The 18,704-nt window shown below is 41.7% G+C and overlaps 1 protein-coding gene across 6 annotated transcripts in view; it reads right to left on the minus strand.

Annotated features, from left to right (window-relative positions):
- NUP98 (nucleoporin 98 and 96 precursor) overlaps positions 1–10,268 on the minus strand; it is a 110,207-nt gene extending 99,939 nt beyond the window's left edge. For 3 of the 6 annotated variants that reach the window (XM_037068665.1, XM_037068666.1, XM_037068660.1), the window contains exon 1: positions 9,995–10,267. The gene's annotated coding sequence lies outside the window, so the exon portion shown is untranslated. Of the gene's footprint in view, positions 1–9,754; positions 9,894–9,994 lie in introns of those variants that run through there. The other 3 variants (XM_037068667.1, XM_037068664.1, XM_037068661.1) reach the window with 2 other exon arrangements.
- Between the last annotated feature and the right edge of the window lie 8,436 nt (positions 10,269–18,704).

Consider the following 18,704-nt stretch of genomic DNA (forward strand, 5'->3'; position numbering starts at 1 on the left):
TTGGTGCTCTCCGAGAATATTAAGTGGATGAAGAGAGGCCACATACTACTAAACTTGACAAGCTCAGGGGATGCCTCTGTGGCAGCCTTACAAACTCAGAGATCTAAAGTAACCACAAGGATGGTCTGAAATTAAAACTTATTAACTAAAAGCAGTCTGTGGCAGGTAGTCATGTCCTAGGCTAAAATCTTCCCTGACAAAAGTCAATCTTTGTCTATCTACTTTAACATGCCTTTCTTTTTTATCTTTCTGCTTTTAACATGTCAAACTTTCGCATCTACTATAACATGCCTTTGGAATATGAAAGTAATTTCCTTTTTTCCAGACCCCCTCAAAGCACAGGTACCTCACCAGAAAGGAGACCATAAATCCCCTCATTGTTATTGAGTTAACTGTTGACTGATAACTATCCTGTACCCACCTATGTAAAAGAAGTGTCTATCATTTTTACTTTTTATCCCCCCCCCAAGAAGCTTCCCCTGCTTTGTTTTCTTTCACCTCCCTAATCTATCACCAGTGAATTTCATGTAACCCACTTACTCCTTTCTATTGATTGTAATGTATAAGGTAGGGTGCAGAACTGCCATTTTTCCAGAGCATTTTCTCAATCTGCTGGGATTCTGCTTCCCGGAAACTGTTGTCAGTTTGGCTTAAATAAATTCACAAAAATTCTCTACAGGTTTGAATCTTTCTTTAATTGACAGTTACACAAATGGGGAAGTACAGGCACACCTGGGACACACTGCAGGTTGCATTTCAGACCACTGAAATGAAGTATCACAAAAAAGCGAGTCATAATTTTTTTTGCTGGTAGAGGGTCTTGCCCTCAATTTGCAAAGAAATGCAACATTTGTGAAGCACAACAAATAACATGAAGTATGCCTATAATTTTTCCTTTCCACTTCAATGATTTCATTCTTTACTGAGTACCACTCATAAAGAGCAAAAACAATATGTGTTAGATGAACGAACTAGTATAGTACTTTCCAGTTTTATGAAGTACTTTTTCATATAGTCTCTTATCTAACCTTCACAATACTAGAAAAGGCAGGAATTAGCATCCACACTTGAACTGAATGGAAAAATATTAATTTTTACCTAAAACAGGAAGGGCAAGAGAGTTTGGTAGAATTCCAAAAAGAGATTAGCATAATTTTAATCACCTAATATCACATCTCAGCAAAATTATCTGCTATCCTCTGAATCATCTTACTGTGTCCTTCCTATGATTGATTTCCAGATCAAGCCATTTTCCCTTTGTTAGGACATTCATTTTTTTCCTCTAAAAACATCCCCTTTTCTCTCCAATAATTGCTTCTTAAACTTCACCTGCTTCACACCACGGTCCCAGATTAAACCATTCAGAAACACTTCTCTTTCCCCTCCCCCTTTCCAAACCCTATGACATAAACAAATGCCTCTCAGCTGTTTGTAGTTATGCAATATATTTGTTGTTATACTTGCTACTTGAGTACATGAGCTCTGAAAAAAAGCATCTCGATTTTACTCAATAATCTATAGTATCTAATACAGCTCCTTTTTTACAATGCTGAGTAGCATTTTTTTATTCCTTTAATATAAACTCATTAAAAAAACAGAAGTAGTGGAAAGAGTACATTAGCTTTGGACTGCGACAAATCTGTATTTAAAACTCTGACTCTTATCATCTAAATCTAAAATTAATCTCTGTAAATCTAAAATTAATTAAAAATTAGAAGTTAAAAAAAGGAATAAAAAACCTCTGCCACTTGCTGGCTACTGTGTAATTGTAGTCAATCCATGACACTCAGCCTCTTAGACCTCAATTTCCCCACCTGAACAGAAGACATGCGGCCTACACCAAAGGACTGTGAGAAGAACAAAACTGCCTCAAAGTACAGCTCCTTAAAGCAGGTTTTTGTTTAGATTCTCAGTCAACCTTTTATAATATTTCTGAAAACACATTTTTCATTTTCACCAATAACTTTATTGATTTGGATATTTTGAGTATGTTGGCTATCTCCCACTTGGCTTCTAGTGGGTAGAGGCCAAGGGTGCTGCTAAACCAGCACACAGCAAAATGGGGCTATCTCCCACTTGGCCAAAATGTCAATAGTACCAAGAAACTTCAAAAACCGTTTTTGACATGTTCAATCAGTAACAGCACCCTCTCCATACACTGCACAGATCTTTTTTCAATTTCAGTTGTGTTTTTACCTTTCTTGAAATAACAAAGCATAGTACACCAAAAATGATGTGTATATTCTTCCACCTTCAATATTAAAATGGCTACACAAAAATTCACCAATTTTGATAAGTTTTTTTAAAAAATGCACACTGATATGACAGCTATCACAATGCAATCTAACAAAATTATTTCGAATGAAGTTAAAGACAACTAAGCAGTACTTACAGCCATCATACAGAAAAAAACTAAACGAACTTTTTGGCCAACCTAATACTAACCACTTAACACAACCATAAAACACCATCACAAAAAAAACAAAAACAAACATCCCACACACACAATATACTCAGGTCACTCTAAATATTCTCTCCCACTCATCTCACATCTCTAGCCTCATTCCCAACTACTCACCTCTTTTATTTACAAACCCATTTGCCTATTTCTTAAGAAGCTAATTCCAGCAAGAAGAATTAGGTATGCAAATAATAATAATCTGTGTCAAAGAAGCACATGGAAGCAAGACTAAACGAAGGTGTGAAGTGGTAAGTGACTGCAAAGTATTCATAGAGGATAACTGTTCCTTCCCTGAAGAAAGTCTTAGTTCAGGCACTCTGATTCTTTCCCCTTTGATCAATGGTTTTAAGTATTTCTAGCTGTGGAACCCAATACATAAAACAGACATCAGCGAACTGCCCTGGTCAAAATAAAGAGGACTGGGTACAGCAGAGCCCTTTCAAAGAAGCTTAGGGCTGAGTGAACTAGTGAGAAAAATCATTGTCCTAAATTGGAGGTTCTCAAGGTATGGTTCAAAGAACACTGTAAGTTCCCCAAGACCTCTTGTTGAAGTCACAACTATTTTCATAACAAGTATTAAAATTATTTGCCTTATGGCTGTGCTGACTTTGCACTGATGGCGCCTATAAGCAATGGTTTATAAAACTGCTGAAATCCGAGCATGAATCAAGACAATAGCCTCAAGCTGTACTAACAGTCACTGAATTCTTCACTGCTGCCCACTTAACAATACAACAAAAAAAATCCATTTTGACTTGAATGTTTTTGTTAAAACACTAAAAAGTACCAATAGTATTAATTCTCAACATTTTAATACACATCTTTTTAATACTGATTATTTTGGGGGGGATAAAATGGAAAGTATTCAAAAGCAGTTGTGCATATTGAAATACGAGGATTGTGAGCTTTTATTTCTGGCCAAGATGTAGACATAAGTAGTTAGTTACACTTTGCCTCCTCACACAACCAAAAGGAGAATAACAAATTTAAAGACAAAAAACAACCAGAACTGCCAGAAAACCGAAGCCCTACAACCAAGCAGTTAAAGAAGAAACATTCATCCAGACTGGTAAAAGGGGCAGAGACCAGCAGCTGTGTTGGAGAGGATGCCTGGCAAGGTGGTGGCTGGTCCCACATTTATGGAAGGATAAGCTGGTAGGAACAACTGGGGAGCAAGACTGACTGTGCAACCCAGGGTTCCAGCATGGGAGGTAGTGGTGTGGGGAGAAAGCCTCAAAACCTCAGGCTGTAAAACCTCTGGGGATTGCAACAGCAGCAGGAGAGTTCCTTGGAGAGACCAACATGGTCCTTGAATGTACACAAACCCACCCACCTACCCAGGAATCAGCACCAAAAGGGTCCATTTTGTTTGTGGGTAGTGAGGGATGTGCTCAAAGTCAGCCAAGAGCTGAGCAAACAGCGCTGTTGCCTCTCTGACTCCTCCCCCACATACAGCACCACAATACAGCAAGGTGGGTTGCCTTACCCTGGCAAATTCCTAAGGCTACCCCTCACAACCTAACAGGAGTGAAAGAACAGATCAAACTCCAGCAAGACAACTAAATGAGGAAGAGATAGCCAACCTATCAGATGCAGAGTTCAAAACACTGGTAATCAAGATGCTCACAGAAATGGTTGTGTATGGTCACAAAAATAGAGGAAGAAGTGAAGGCTATGCAAAGTGAAATAAATGAAAATGTACAGGGAACCAACAGTGCAGAGAAGCAAACCAGGACTCAAATCAACAGTTTGGAGCAGAAGGAGGAAACAGACATTCAGCCAGAACAGAATGAAGAAACAAGAATTCAAAAAAAATTAGGAAAGACTCAGGAACCTCCGAGACAACTATAAACAGCCCCAACATCTGAATCATATAGGTGCCAGAAGGAGAAAAGGAAGAGCGACAAATTGAAAACTTATTTGAACAAATAATGAAGGAAAACTTCCCCAATCTGGCAAAGGGAATAAACTTCCAGGAAGTCCAGGAAGCTCAGAGGGTCCCAAAGAAGTTGGCCTCAAGAAAGCACGAACCAAGGCACATCATAATTACATTAGACAAGATTAAAGATAAGGACAGAATCTTTAAAGCAGCAAAAGCAGAGAGTTACCTACAAAGGAGTTCCCATAAGACTGCCAGCTGATTTCTCAAAGGAAACTTTGCAGGCTAGAAGGGACTGGCAGGAAGTATTTGATGTGATGAAAAACAAGAACCCATATCCAAGAGTACTCTACCTAGCAAAGCTATCATTTAGAATGGGAGGGCAGATAAAGCGCTTCCTAGATAAGGTCAAGTTAAAGTTCATTATTACCAAGTCCTTATTATTCTAAATGTTAAAGGGACTTATCTAAGAAAAAGAAGATCAAAACCATGAACAGTAAAATGACAATGAACATAACTATCAACTAAACCTAAAACAAAAGCAAACTAAGCAAACAACTACAACAGGAACAGAATCACAGAAATGAAGATCACTTGGATTGTTATCAGTAGAAAGGGGTCGGGGAGGAAAGAATGGGGGAGAAGGTAGAGGGAATAAGAAGTATAAATGGTAGGTACAAAACAGACAGGGGGAGGTTAAGGATAGTATAGGAAACAGAAGCCACAGAATTTTATACGTACAACCCATAGACATGAACTAAGGAGGGCTGGGAATGCTGGTGGGAGGGGGAGGGTACAGTTCAGAGGTGGAGGAGGATAAAGGGGAGGAAAAAATGGGACAATTGTTAACAGCATAATAAATAAAATATACTTTAAAAAATAAAGTGACAGAAAATACAAGGACTGTCTCAAAGTAAAACACTTGTGGGTTTTGAGTACGAAGCTGAACTAGCTGATTTTTTCATTGTATACCATTTTTATTTCAAAGAACGAATGACAAACTATGGTTATTCAGATTGACAATAAAATATTGGACTTGTGTCTACCACCAAGAACTCGTTAGCTTCCCAACTCTAAAAGACTTAAGAGTGAAAACATTAACTGTAAAATTAAATTTGTCAACAGTTGGAAGAGCTGTATAACTCTGTAAACTAATGATTTCTAAATGACCAATATATAAAATCATAAACTCATGCATGGATAAATATTCCTTCAAAGTGCAAGAATAAATGAGTTTTAATGTAACATGGTACGAAAGTTCAATGATATGGTTTCAGATTCCATACTGCAACAAACTTCTAGAAAGGTTTAAGTGCCCTGGATGGTGTGGCTCAATGCACTGAGTGCCAGCCTGCAAACCAAAGGGTTGCTGGTTCGATTTCAGGAAGGGCACATGCCTGGGTTGTGGGCCTTGGTCTCTGGCTGGGGGTGTGTGAGAGGCAACCAATCTATGTTTTTCTCCCTCTCTTTCTCCCTCCCTCCACCCTTAAAATTTAAAATAAATAAATAAATAAAAAGGTTTGAGTGTACTGTCAAAGAATATCTACAATTATTCAAAAAGGCTATTTAAAAACTCCTCCCTCAATTATTAGAGTCATCTAAACTGGCAGGGCTTGGGGAGGGCAGAGAAAGCCCTCCTCCATTTTCCAATATGTGTATCTGGATTTTATTCACATACTTCAACCAAAATAACATATTAACCATCTGATTGCAAAAGAAGATCCACAAATCCAATGGTCTTTATTAAGTCAGATGCTAATGAGATGTCCTAAAATGTAAGAAAAATGCCACCTGTCACTAAATTTTGAGTATTTTTAATAAAATCATATTATTAATAAATTTATTATTTTAAGCAATACTTTTTAAAATTTTGTATTACCAGTACAGTAAATATCAGTAGCTATAACCCACATAATTAAAAGCTCTTTGGAGACTTAAAAGGAATCCTGAGACCTCGAACTCTGAGAACTACCATCCTAGACTATTGCTATAGCCTGACTCCAGTTCCACATCCTACAATCTACTCTACAACATCCAGCTTAAACTCACTCTTAGTATAGGACTTAGCTAATTAGAGCTTTAAGATATAATTTTTATTTCTCCACTGAAAATTTAAGTTTGTTCCACACTACACTGAATTAAGTACAAACTCTTCAATAAGGCAAATGACTATCAGTATTTATTAAATTCTTAGTGTCAGTGCAATGGGACAAAACCTCTGATCAATGTTTATGACATCAAGCATATCAGTGAAATGAAAAGATAATGGAACCACAAAGCATCAAATTTTATTGTATCAATTCAGCTACAAGCTTCTGTACCTTCTTCCATAAAAATAGATGTTGCTTTATTTACCCAATGGTCTATCCCCTTTCAAACAAAGCCTTGATTTTTCCTATGCCAGAGAATGAGAGGCTACCACAGAAAGAAAAAGAGAAACTAAAGAAAATGAATCAAGTACTCTTATCTTTTGAGCTTCCCAATTTAAGGGTTTTTCAAGAACAATTTTAACAAAATGCAACATATCAGCTGACTTTACAAGCATACACCAGACGACATAATGGTATGATTTTACTGAAATACTGGGAATATTTTCTCTAGAGCAGTGGTCTCAATTAAAGGCAATTTTGCCTCCCAACAGACATTTGACAATGTCTGAAGACATCTGGATTGTTACAACTTGGGGAGAAGGCATTATGGGTATCTAATGGGTAGAGGCCAGGAATGCTGCTAAACATTCTACAATACAGAAGACAGTGCCTCTACAATAAGGAATTATCTGGCTCAAAATGTCAATAGTGCCAAGGCTGAGAAACCTTACTCTACAGACATACTATATGAAGTACAGCAGATCCTTGACTAGTGTCATTTTCAACATCACTTTGTTATAATGTTGATGAGATGCTGTAAGAACTTAACTCTTGTTTATATCAATTAGCCTATGGTCCATCTGGTTCATTATATGTAGTGTCCCTACAGTTCCAAGAACCTATCAATGACACTAAGTGAGGGCTTACTGTACTTAGGTTTAATTCCAAACACAAAGAATACATCAAAATCTCAAAAAATACTGCTTACATACCTTGCTTCTAATACCTGTTATTTGATCTGATTTTCTTAGTCCTCTAACCTTTCAAGAAATTCCATAATTAAAAATGTGCTCTTTAGCCCCAGCTGGTGTGGCTCAATAGATTGACCACTAGTCTGCAAACCAAAGGATTGCTGGTTCGATTCCCAGTTGGGGCACATGCCTGGGTTGTGGGGCGTGTGAGAGGCAACCAAACTTTGATGTTTCTCTCCCTCCCTTCTCTTCTAAAAATAAATTTAAAAATTTTTTTAAAAATGAGCTCTTTATTGGAAATGAAACATCAGTTATTACTATCCCTTACTTCCTAGTTTAACTGCCACCATAAAAATATTCTCACAATATAATATAACCAATTTTTTCCCTTAGCTGTAAATTTGGTTTCCTGAATGTTCTACTATCCAGGAGCTAGTGGACAAAAATAAAGTCTGGTACCAAAGTACCATGTAATATATGAATGGTGTGGTTCCTCTTATCTGGGCCTCCTATTTTAGGAGCACACAAATATCCAGTCTCTTTAGACTATTTTTAGGTTTAACTCCTCCATATTTGTTTATTCATTAAAGAAACACACTTACTCAGAGCCTACTTTGTGCCAAACAACCTTAATACAAAGACAAAAGTATTGTATCACAGACTAATAAAAAGACAAACAGCTAAAACACAAAATGATTTATGCTATTTATAGCACAAAATGCAAGGGGGGGGGGTGCCAGGAAAGACTTTCCAGAAGAGGGTGATGCTTGAACTGAGAAAATGTCTGAGATATGAATATATACCCTATTCATATCTTAGTATTTAGACTACTGATCTCTACTGCTCTTGTACAGTACTATTTTTCACTTTTGCTGTCATCTAAACAAAAGTGAAGATATGATTGATGTAAACAAAATGAAGTAGCAACTAACTCACTTTCAGCAAATCTTAATGAAAAGTCAAAATATAACTCGATCAATGTTATTTCCTACTCCCTCCATCCTCTTCAACTTCTAGTTTTGTCTTTTAAATATTCTAAGTTTTTCCACCAAGTAAACATACCATTGTCACCTACTTAAGAATTTATTTCTTAATTTTTAAGACTGTCACAGAAAATGCTCACTGGTCTTTCCTTTCTTCCAGTTACTTTTTTCTCCCAAAACGGAGTTTAATTTTCTCACCACCTTCTACTACAAAACTTTGAATGCTGTACAAGAGAGAAGCTTGGTTCCAAGACACAGTAACTGCAAAATTTGCTACCTACTTTTCTAAGTCTCACCTGTACTTTCTTTCTTTTAAACAATTTTTTTAAAAATATTTTATTTATTTATTTTTAGGGAGAGGGGAAGGAGAAAGCGTGGGAGAGAAACATCAATGGGTGGTTGCCTATCATGTGTCCCCTACTGGGGACCTGGCCTGCAACCCAGGCATGTGCACTGACTGGAAATCGAACTGGCGACCCTTTGCTTCACAGGCCTGTGCTCAATCCACCGAGCTACACCAGCCAGGACTCACCTGTACTTTCTGCTTTCTATTCCGATATTGCTGTGGGTCACTAACTGAATTATTTCTTTTGAGTACCCAGGAGAATAAAAATTTTAGATTTGGAAGAAGAAACTAGCCAGTAACTTGTGGGTTTACCATTTCACTTTCCAATACATAACATTACTGACATTCTTTAACCAATTTTTAGGTTTAGTTCTCATGGTCTAGGTTAGGGTACCACTAATTAAGTGTCTGCATAATGGTGACTAGAGTTGCTAACAACTAAGTGAGAATGCTACTGAAGATTTTTATCTGCTTCTCACTACCCAATGCACCTGCACCCCCACTCCCACCCCAAACGAAATCCTCAATAATGGAAGGCTGGAACATCCAGAAAGAATGATGCAGTAGACAAACTTCTAGACTGAGTCAGATCTGGCACTGGCTGATAATGTCCCTTCACTGGACCTCGATTTCTTGACCTCTGAAACTTGCACGTGATCAGGGTAAATTGACTTCATTACTAAGGCCCTCACCTATATAGTAATCCGGAAACCCCATCTTTCTCAATTAGCTTTTCATGAAACACGTGGGAGACCAGAAAATAAATATTTTACTCCACTAACCCTACCTTAATTCCCAAATGTTTCAAAAAGCTAACCAACTCCTGATCCACCCACCCTAACCCTGGAGTTGTGAATTTTTCCTGTAGGCAAATAAAGCCCATTCCCTTGACAAGAGAGTCAAGGAAGCGCTGGGAGAATACATTCAGGGTTTTGAGGCGCTACCACCGCAAAGGGCGCCGGCCCACCTAGTCACCGCTGGGCAAATGAATTAAGTACAACTGGACAGATGGACGCCCCCTCACCGTAGGCTGCGATGAGAGGCCCGGGGCCCAGACCTCTCGGATAGCCATTCTCTCCCAGTTCTCGAAGACCTGGCTTGTGGGTCGCAGGGTCGCGGGCCCGCCCCCACGCTCAGGGCAGAGGTGCGCGCGGGGCGCGAGACTTCAGCGCGGAGAGGGCCTGGGAAGCCCCGCACACCGCCCGCCCAAAGGGGAGGAGGAGCCTGCTGCCCCGAGCCACCGCCACCCCGGCTTCCGACTTACCGCGGTACGGTGGGGGAGGGGAAGTGTCAGGAGTAAGGGCCTGGGCCCGTTCGCCACCCGCCGCTCTGAGAGCAGCGCGCGGCCGCCAGGAAACCGTCGCCACAGTCAACACCACCGATACCGACTGCCGCTACGGGAGCAACGCGCAAAGGACCGGTCTGCGTCACACGCCGCCCGCCGTCAGAGGCTCGCTCCGAACGCTCCGCCCCTGCCGCTTGTGCATTGATAGCTAACGACGCCACTCTAGGCCCACCTTATTACTCATTGGGCAACGAGTCTTTTGAAACTGAACGTGAGGGCGGTCTTCGGAAGAAGGGGAAAGGAGGAAGAGGAGGGAGTTAGGGGAGGGAAGGGGAGGGGTGTTGGGAGGGACATGGAGTCGCGCCTCTCGCCGCCGCGGTTGGCTGCGAGAGAGTTGTGACGTCACACAGGCCCCCTCGAAGTGAGCTGGTAAGTGGCTACATTGGGCGGGGTGTGGGAGAAGCGTGGTGGCGTAATACAGAGGCTCCGCCCTCTTCCTTGAAGAGGAGAGACACCCCCCCCCCCCCCCCCCCCCCCCCCCCCCCCCCCCCCCCCCCCCCCCCCCCCCCCCCCCCGCCCCTCTGCNCCCCCCCCTTCCCCCTCCCCGCCACCACCACCACCCCCCAGCTGCTGCCGCTCGGGCCAATTAGAGGGAAGGCTCCAGGATGGCATGGTAACTGTTCTATCCTCACCTTGCCCAGTCCGTGGGAGGTGAAGGGGAAGGCATTCCCTTGGTCCTCCCTTCGCTTCCTGGCCAGACCAAGTACGGAGGGAAGTCCGACTGTCCGTGTAGCTTGCGTGCAGCTGCTGGGAGGCCTCAAAACCTGGCCTTCTTGTTTCCTGATCTATGCCAGACCGGGCACAACCTTTCCCTCTCTTAATTCCTAGAATAGACATTATGAGCCTCAGAGATGCCCTAAGGGAGTAGTTCAGCATAGGACTTCTTTCCCACCCGTCGTTTAGTTATTCTTAAAGCCCTGGTTCTGATGTTCCCGCCTTCTCTAGGATACATTTGCTGATCTCTCAGCAAGTTGGGTTAATGCTCCGGCAAGCCACTGTCACTTTGTATCCTTATTACCTTCCTTTGTATCCTTATTACCTGTCTTCTGTGCCTGGGCTATTGGAAGTCAGAGCTGTCTTTTCTTCATCTTAGCATTAAACAAAATTCAACCTAGTAAATCTAAACACTTAATTGGCTTTATTAAGCGATTCATGAATTGGGCAGCATCCCATCTAGCAACTGTAAGGGCACTCTGAAGGTTTGTACAAAATGGAAGTGTTTTTCAGAAGAAAGGGTGGGCAAGGGAGCTATTAGCCAAAGAAAGGATTATTTGGGGGGCTGGACATCTTTTCTCTGGGGTAAGAGAAGAGGAAGGTTTTTTATTATGTAATTACATCTTTCTATGGATGATGTAGAGGACCTATGTGACAGATTACCTTACTGGTGCTTGACCAGAAAGTTTCATACTGGTTGATTAAGATTATGTTTCTGGGAGAGATATTAAATATAGTTTGGTATCATGGGCTTTTGGAATGAGTGATGCTACTTTAGGCCTGTGGTTTTTGTCTTTAACTTTGGTGTCCTTTCCCTCAGGCCTAGCCTGGAGCAGAAGCTTGACATTACAAAGGAAGGGTTGAACAAGTTTTAGAAAGTAGACCTAGTGACTGAGAATCCCATACCAAATAGCAGGGAACTGTGCTCAGAAAGCCTATTAGGATTACCACTCCACCACCACCACCTCCTGGGACATCAATGCAAAATTGAAATGGGCTCTGCCCAAAGGTAGGTGAATTTTAATTCCTGTAGGTTTTCAGTGGTAGCAAGGGATTAGAGATAGATGACTGATTAATTTGTCAAAAAGTGGGGTGTCAAAAAGGTGAAATAAGATAATGGTTAGGAGAAACCTTGTACATTGTAGGTACTCAGTAAATGCTTGAAAGAAAAAAATATATAGAGGGTGAAATAGCAAAGCTAGTTTAAACAGCTGACACCAGCCACCTTTCCCCAACTCCTCCAACCAAACATCCCTTCTTTTCCTCCACCTTCCTTACCTGTGCTATGCATCAGAAAGTCATTAGTTCTCCCTGGACAGTTACAGTAGCTTCATCACCCCCCTCCTGAAACATTGACTTCACAGTATAGGTGTGCAAGTTAAATATTAGACATGTGAAGGAGTAAATTATTTTCTTAAGTAGAAAAGTCGAAGTGTGGGGCATTTGAGTCAGAGAATCCTGGGTTTAAATCTGAGCTTAGCTGAGTAGTAGCTGTATAAACTTGGGCACATTTCTTAACTCCTCTGAGCCTCAGTTTCTTTGTCTGTAAAAGATAATGGTACTTGCCTCACAGTGATGTTGTGAGAATTAAATGAGTGTAACTAATATGTAATAACCCATCAGTGTATGACAGATATTATTTATAGTCTTTTAAAATGTCAAGAAATTCCCATTCTAAATGTTCTGACATGATTCTTATAAAAGGGGCTCAGAGGCCCTGGCCAGGTACTCGGTTGGAGTGTATTCCCAGTAAGCCAAGGTTGCAGGATCCATCTCCAGTGAGGGCGCATGCAAGAAGCAACCAGTGAGTGCATGGATGAGTGGAACAACAAATTGATGTCTTTCTCTCTCTTTCTCCTTTCCTCTCTTTCTCTCTGAAAATCAATAAGCAATTATTTTAGAGAGGGGGAAGGGGGAGAGAGAAATATCAATGTGAGATAAAAACATTGATTGGTTGTGAGACATGTGCTGAATCCTCAGCCTAGCCACGTGCCACGGTTGGGAATCAAGCCCATGACACTTTGGTTTATGGGACAGTGCTCCAACCAATTGAGCTATACCAGCCAGGGCAAAAAAGATTTTTTTTAAAGGAAAGGGGCTTGCTCTAAGCAGTGTGGCTTAGTGAATTGGGTGTTACCTTGCAAAGTGAAAGGTCACTGGTTGATTCCTGGTCAGGACACATGCCTGAGTTGCAGACTAGGTCCCCCACTGGGGGTGTGCAAGAGGCAACCAATCAATGTTTCTCTCTCACATTGATGTTTCTCTCCCTTCCCTCTCTAAAAATAAATAAAATCTTTTTGAAAAGGAAGGAAAGGGCCTCAGAAATATGTCTTGAGTAAGGAAATGAGTACCTTCAGCCCTAAGTACTAGTGGGTATGCAAGATCTGGGATCTTTAAATAGTTCATACCTGTGGGAAGACTGGAGGGTGAGACATCGGATGAGGAGTGCTCCAGAGAGGAGTTCCCTGTGACCATGGTGATTTCTAAGCAAAAGGACTCTTGTTAGGTACTCTGTGGGCATGTGGCCCACAAGCTTATCATTCTCGGGGACTTTTGCCAAGGGAAGCACTTCTTTGTGGGCCAGGGCTTCCTGGGCCCACATACTCTTATTCTGCCTAGTTCTCTTAATACCCCTTTGATTATCATCTTTTTCCTTCTTTTACCTCTAAAGACACAGACTTTGGTGCATGTTCACAAAAGCTTGCTGAGCTAAGCACTGTATTGGCATCAGGAGCCCAGAGATGTCCACAGCTCAGCACTGCTCTGGCCAAGAGAAAGCTAAGAAGAGTCCAGCTCTGTCATGGGAGCCTCCAGTCTCTAATACACATTATGCAACTATCATTGGTTCTTAGGAAGTAGCCGGACCTGAAAGGACTACAGAATCAGAGGAGGGCAAGAGACTTCCTTTCAGAGGGATGATTCTAGATTTCTTATATGGTGCATTGGAAAGAGCAGCAGAGTTGGGTTCAAACAGCTAAGATCTGGGGCCAGATCTGTTTGTTTTTTTTTATTCTCACCTGAGGACATGCTTATTGATTTTAGAAGAAAAGGGAGGGACCAAGACAGGGAGAGAGAAGCATTGGTGTAAGAGAAACATCAGTTTGAGAGAGAAACATTGATTGCTTGCCTCTTGAATATGTCGACTAGGAACTGAACCTACAATCTAGGCATGTGCTCTGACTGGGTATCGAACCCACAACCTTTTGGTACACAGGACAACACTCCAGTCAACTGAGCCACACCAGCCAAGGTGCCAGCTCTGCTACTTTTTAGACCTTGCACAAGCCATTTAGTTGTGCCATGCCCCAGTTTTCTGTCTATAAAATAGGCAAAATCATTCCTATTTTATAAGGTGGTTGTGAAGGTCAAGTAAGATGATGGAATTTGCAAGGGACTGGACAGGGCATATTTGTCACTTTAGAAACACTAAGAAAATGCTGATTTCCTTCCACATTTCCTATAACTTGATAGTGAAGGGTGATGCTAATAAGTAGGTTATAATTAGGTTTTTAGGCAGAGCACTTAGTTTATTGTATTTAATTAATCCTGGTATGTTCAGGATTTTATCTAATATTTCATACTTTCTGCTTGTCCTTCCTGTTCTGTTTCTGTCTCCTCTAATCTTTTTTTTTCTAGAAATAACTGCCATTTATTGAGGCACAGATCTTTGACAGATTTTTTTTTTTTAATTTGAGAGAAAGCCCTAGCTGATGTGGCTTAGTGGATTGATTGCCAGCCTGCAAATGGTCACCGGCATGGGGCACCTGCCTGGGCTGCAGGCCAAGTGCCCAGTTGGGGCGTGTGAGAGGCAACCACACATCGATCTTTCTCTCCCTCTCTTATTCCCCCTCTTCCCCTCTCTATAAAAATAAATAAATAAAATCTTTAAAATAATTTGAGGTATAATTTACATGGGAAATTATATTACATAATTCACATATATAAGAGTAATTCACATATAATTCACATACACTTCAAATGCACCCATTTAAAGTGTACAGTTCAGAGGTTTTTGGTATATTCCTAAGGTTGTGCAACCATCACCACTAATTCCAGTACATTTGTATAATCCCAAATAGAAACTCTAAACCCATGTGCTTGCCTGGTATTACCTGTGATTAAAGCATCTTCCCAATACACCAAGATTGTGGGTTTGATCCCCAGTCAGGGAATGTATTGTACAAGAATCAACCAATCAATGCATAAATAAGTGGAACAACAAATTGATGTTTCTCTCTCTCTCTCTCTGAAATTCAATTTAAAAAAAAAGAGAAAGACCCAAGACCCATTATCAGTCATACCTCATCTCTCCCTCTCCCGATCCCTGGCAACTACTAATCTACTTTGCCTCAATGAGTTTGCCTGTTCTGGACATTTCTTGTAAATGGGTTCATATAATATGTGGCCTTTATGTCTGGCTTCTTTTACTTAGCTTAATGTGTTCAGGGTTTATCCATGTTGTATTATGGATCAGCACTTCATTTCTTTTCATGGTCAAATAATATTCCATTCTATGGATATATCATGTTTTTATTATACATTCATGAGTTGAATGCCATTTGAGTTGTTCCCACCTTGCAGCTGCTGTTAATGCTCCTGGGAGTGAACATTCATGTACAAGCTTTTGTGGACCCAGGTTTCCAATTCTGTTGTGTTCATGCTTTTATACCTTGGAGTAGACTGTGGGGTCATATGGTAACTAAGTTTAACTTTTTGAGCAGCTGTCAAACTGTTTTATAAAGTGACTGTACCCTTTTACATTCCCACTAGCATTATATGAGGGTTCCAATTTCTCTACATCATTGCCAACACCTGTTATTTTCCTTTCAAAAAAAATTATAGCCATCCTAGGTGGTATGAAATGTCATCTCATTATCATTTTCATGTACATTTCTCTAATGACTAATGCTGTTGACCATCTTCTCATGTGATTGCTTGCCATTTAAATCTCCTTTCTTCCATTCTTCTGGGTTATTTTGTTTTTCCTTCTGTGCCAATTTAGATATTAAATTATCTTTCTATTATTTTATTGATCTCCGTAGAAATTACCACATGCATTTCTAACTTACTGAAGTATCACGCTAATCACTACCTTTACAGGAAGAGTAGTTTGCTGAGATGGAGGAAAAGAAGCATTCCAAGCCAGATGAACAGGGAAAATAAAGATGTGGGACCAGGAAAGAGCTCAAGACAGGGAACGAGGGCCAGAAGCAGGCATCTGTGGGTTGGAGCTAAACAAAGAGGATGGCACGAAGCCCCAAGGTAGAAAACCTAAATCCAGTTTTTGAAACTAAATGGAGGTGGTTCTTTTAGTAAAGTTTTATTAATTGTTCACTTGCCCTGGGACCTGAAAGGACAGGGTGGGAAGAATTCAAAGTCAAGAAAAGTAGTTTTCAGAATAAGACTTTGAGCCCTCAAGAGTTGGCCCAGGTGGGGACTGGGTCCCCCACCATTGCCCAGCCCAGGGCCTGCCACACAGAGTGCCTAGAGTGAGTGAATAAACGAGACTGAATGTGTGAAATAAGCTCTGGCAAGTTAAGGAACACTGGAGCCTCTGTTTCCCCATCCGCAAAGTGGTGACCTTGTGGGATTAACAGTGGATAGTGATTAAGGGACCTCAGGTGCCAGGCCGAAATCCTGGTTCTGACACTTACTAGCTATGTGAGTAGGTAACTTACCTTCTCTTTTCCATTGGTAAAATGAGGACATTAATAGTATCCACCTCATAGAGGTTTTGTGAGGATGAAATGGGATAACATAAAAAGTAGAAAAGTTCCTGGGACACAGAGTGCTCACAATGAGTTGGTTATTACTGTGGGGATTTAAATGGGGGGAAATGTCATGGTGGTGACTAGCGCAGAAGTCCTGCAACCCCTGCAGGTGCTCTGACAAAGAGGCACTGTACCTGCAGGAAGGATTTACTGGTCCCTTCATCCTGTTTCCCTGTTGGGGTAGGATGATCTTTGCAAAGGCAGTCAACAGTCTTCCTTAGTGGGTCAGTCAGGGTTAGAAGGGAACCTTGGAGGCCGGTTTCTGGTGATCAACTCTTTGGTGGTGAGGAGAGACCCAGGGCTGGGAGCTGGAGATCCTCTCTCTGCTCTGTCGGACAGGACAGGGCGCCCTCTCCTGAGCAAAGGCGGGAACAGCTCTGGCCCACAGTTTCCGGGGTGGACCTCACTGGATCTCAATTCCTGTAAGGTGCTCCTCTCCTGAAATTCTCCAAATCAGGCCTGGGTAACGAAGTTTGGAAAAAGGTCGCCAAGGCCTTTTTAATATTTTAGAGGGGTGAAGCTGGATAACTCGGCTAGAATGGGGGGCGGGGAAGACTGGGCTCTGGAAATGAGAATTTGGGGCCTTGCTGAATTAATTTTATGTTCTTTCAACAGGTGATGGTTCACAGCGGAGAGGTAAGGTGACAAGGTGGCTTATCCAACAGGTCAAACCCGGTGAAAAGATCTCTTCTGGCTGTCCCCACGCAGCCAGAATTAGTGGGACAGATGAGGGCTAGAGAGGCATGGCACGCGGGGACGCCAGATGAATGGGGAGAGCCCAGGCCTTGGGTCTGCAGAAGTGGGGAGTAGCAAGCAGAGGATCTGGGCGCAATTTCCTCCCGTAGTTCCGCCCCAAGGGCTCCGATCCCGCCCCCACTGTTCTTTCTCCACCTTCCTCCCTCCCNCCCCCCCCCCCCCCCCCCCCCGTTGGTCCCGGTCTACTCTCCCAGTACCCAGCCCCGCTCCCCCACCCTTCCCCTCCCACCTGGCCTGCAGGCAGACACGGTCTTATCACAACCACAGCTTGGGTGAGTATGGGGATGGGTGTGCTGGACCGCTGGGCAACCCCTCTCGGGGAGCTCTGCCACGTGGTGCAGCCTACGCAGGGCTGCGTCCCTAACTCTGAGAGTCCTGGTGCTTATCCAGGAGCTGCTGCTGTCCTGTGTTCGCCAGCTGACCCGTTTCCCGCTGCTCTCCTACATGGGGCTGGGTGTGCAGAGGCTGAGCACTCCGTTCTTAACTCCACAGGGACTCCTGGTCTGTATTTCCTCCTTAGGTGACTGGAAATGCTGGTGTGGGCGGGCCTTGGAATACGATAGAATAGTTTCAAATCCCAGCTCTTGTCAGTTATTAGCATGTGACCTTGAGCAAATGTTTTTAACCTTCCTGAGCCTCAGTTTCCTATTCTGTAAAATGGAAATATACAGGCCTCATAGAATTACTGTATTTTGCTGTGTATAATGTGCACTTTTTTTGCCCAATTTTTTTAGGAAAAAATAAGGATGCACATTATACACGGGTAGTACTAATTCCGTATCTATATAAATGTTTTTATTTATTTTTTTAGTTTTTTTAAAATTTATTTATTTATTTTTAGAGGGGAAGGAGAGAAGGAGAGAAACATCAATGTATGGTTGCCTTTTTGTGCATCCCCTGCTGGTAGTTAGCCTGCAAGGAACCGGTTTGCAACCCAGGCATGCGCCCTGACTGGGAATCGAACCGGGATCATCTGGCTCGCAGGCCCGCGCTCAATCCACTGAGCTACGCCAGCCAGGGCTTAAATGTTTTTAATTCTTTTATCTATGTGTATGCCTTAGGAGTATAATTCTAAAAAGCAATAATGATATCCATATACAAAATAATACCCTGGAATATATAATTGCTTTTGTTTTTAAATATAAATAAATAAATAATTAAGTTTAAAAATTAAAATGAAAAATTTTTTTCCCTGGAAGTTTGGGCCAAAAACCTAGGTGCGCACTATACACCAGAGCATGTTATACTCAGTAGAATACAATATAGTGAGGATTAAAAGAAACAATCTCTATGTAGTTTCTAGATTCAGAAGGCACCTAGTAACTGTGGATTTGGACTGAAAGCTGAGAAAATCTTTAGGCACCTTTAGAGAAAAGGTATGGATGCTC

This window comes from Sturnira hondurensis, unplaced genomic scaffold (genome assembly GCF_014824575.4).
Source record: "Sturnira hondurensis isolate 20B ecotype Veracruz unplaced genomic scaffold, ASM1482457v3 Scaffold0017746, whole genome shotgun sequence".
Taxonomy (NCBI): domain Eukaryota; kingdom Metazoa; phylum Chordata; class Mammalia; order Chiroptera; family Phyllostomidae; genus Sturnira; species Sturnira hondurensis.